Below are 2,425 nucleotides of genomic sequence, written 5' to 3'. Positions count from 1 at the left end.
ATCCCCACTGTTACTGTTAAATTAAATTATGATTTCAGAAGATAATGAAAATGTATTTATGTTATAATAATAAGAGAAGAGTGCAGTATATGTAATTAACATTGTTAAACCTGTATTTCGCTTTTCGCAATTGGCATTACTGAATAATAACATCGAATTTCTTTATTGCCGTAATCGATATTCATGTACGAGTATTTCAACTTCATAATGTCTGAATAGGTTAAGTATTTGTTAATATACAATTATTAACATTTTGTGATCGAATTTTAGGGATATATTATTTACATTTTTATTTTATTCACGAAATAGTCCTAATAAATGTCACTCGAGGTCTGAGATTTCCCAGATAAATCCACTCGCGAACTCAGACCTCTCGTGACATTACTACAGATAATTTGCACAAGAATATCGACAATTATACAACATTGCAGATTAAAATAAGTAAATCCGTGGCGCTACAGCCCATGAAGGGCTAAGACCGATCAGCTGGCTGCTGGCAGAGGTGGACGATCATCCAACCAGAATGGAGGTATCGTGTGGTTAGCACGATGATCCCCCCAACCGTTATAGCTGGTTTTCGAAACCGGATTTTCGCTATCTATCATAGCTCCCCAAGTGCATCACGATGCTGGGTGGGCATCGGTCCTATACACTGACCGAAATTTTATGAGAAAATTTCTTCTTCCATGAGGACTCGAACCAGAATAAGAAATGAAACTGTGTTGGAAAGAGTGAAAGAAGAAAGAATGATGCTGAAACTGATCAGGAAGAGAAAAATGAAATGGCTGGGTCACTGGCTGAGAAAAAACTGTCTTCTGAAGGATACACTGGGAGGAATGGTGAATAAAACAAGTTAAATAAAAAGGGGCTTAGTATACTTTATAATCCATCTCTTCAATTGAAGCTGGAAGAGTTTTATTGTTTTATTTATTCACTGAAATTAAGGTTTGAAGTTAAATAATTATCTGGACAGTATTGTAAATCTATTCATTTTCTGTTTGTTTTATCCTTACTAATTGTCTAACAAACTTCTGAAATATTCCTATATTATCTGAATTCTTCTGTAATAGTTTTTTCCAATAACTGGTGGATCATTCTGTCTTTCAGGATGTCATTCACAATATTTATTGTGAATAATTTCAAGGGAAAAATTGTTCCGGGGCCGGGTATCGATCCCGGGATCTCTGGTTGAACGTACCAGCGCTCTACCACTGAGCTACCCGGGAACTCCACCCGACACCGTCTCAACTTTTCCCTTTATATCCACACAACTCGCGTGGGCTGACGAAACGCCAGAGACCCACAACGAGTGCACACAATCTCTGTGTGACTTGGAATTGTGGTTTTCTGTTAACGTACACAGTAACGTATATATTATGCAAATCTAGTCTTTCAGGTGAAGCTCCCTGTAAAGCAGATTTGAATAATTTCAAGGGAAAAATTGTTCCGGGGCCGGGTATCGATCCCGGGACCTCTGGTTGAACGTATCAGCGCTCTACCACTGAGCTACCCGGGAACTCCACCCGACACCGTCTCAACTTTTCCCTTCCAATTCCAAGTCACACAGAGATTGTGTGCACTCGTTGTGGGTCTCTGGCGTTTCGTCAGCCCACGCGAGTTGTGTGGATATAGAGGGAAAAGTTGAGACGGTGTCGGGTGGAGTTCCCGGGTAGCTCAGTGGTAGAGCGCTGGTACATTCAACCAGAGGTCCCGGGATCGATACCCGGCCCCGGAACAATTTTTCCCTTGAAATTATTCAAATCTGCTTTACAGGGAGCTTCACCTGAAAGACTAGATTTGCATAATTTATACGTTACTGTGTACGTGAACAGAAAACCACAATTCCAAGTCATACAGAGATTGTGTGCACTCGTTGTGGGTCTCTGGCGTTTCGTCAGCCCACGCGAGTTGTGTGGATATAAAGGGAAAAGTTGAGACGGTTTCGGGTGGAGTTCCCGGGTAGCTCAGTGGTAGAGCGCTGGTACGTTCAACCAGAGGTCCCGGGATCGATACCCGGCCCCGGAACAATTTTTCCCTTGAAATTATTCAAATCTGCTTTACAGGGAGCTTCACCTGAAAGACTAGATTTGCATAATATATACGTTACTGTGTACGTGAACAGAAAACCACAATTCCAAGTCATACAGAGATTGTGTGCACTCGTTGTGGGTCTCTGGCGTTTCGTCAGCCCACGCGAGTTGTGTGGATATAAAGGGAAAAGTTGAGACGGTTTCGGGTGGAGTTCCCGGGTAGCTCAGTGGTAGAGCGCTGGTACGTTCAACCAGAGGTCCCGGGATCGATACCCGGCCCCGGAACAATTTTTCCCTTCAAATTATTCAAATCTGCTTTACAGGGAGCTTCACCTGAAAGACTAGATTTGCATAATATTTATTGTGTTCAATTGGTCTTCAGTGACAGGGGGAAC

The 2,425-nt window shown here is 42.1% G+C and overlaps 1 non-coding gene across 1 annotated transcript; it reads left to right on the top strand.

Moving 5' to 3' along the window:
- Positions 1–1,663: 1,663 nt before the first annotated feature.
- TRNAN-AUU (transfer RNA asparagine (anticodon AUU)) lies at positions 1,664–1,735 on the top strand. Its single transcript has one exon. It is a non-coding gene; the product is annotated as a tRNA-Asn (tRNA).
- Positions 1,736–2,425: the final 690 nt, after the last annotated feature.

The sequence above is a fragment of the Periplaneta americana genome, chromosome 2 (assembly GCF_040183065.1).
Source record: "Periplaneta americana isolate PAMFEO1 chromosome 2, P.americana_PAMFEO1_priV1, whole genome shotgun sequence".
Taxonomy (NCBI): domain Eukaryota; kingdom Metazoa; phylum Arthropoda; class Insecta; order Blattodea; family Blattidae; genus Periplaneta; species Periplaneta americana.
The sequence above is the reverse complement of the archived record's forward strand: the minus strand, read 5'-3'. Positions and strand labels throughout refer to the sequence as shown.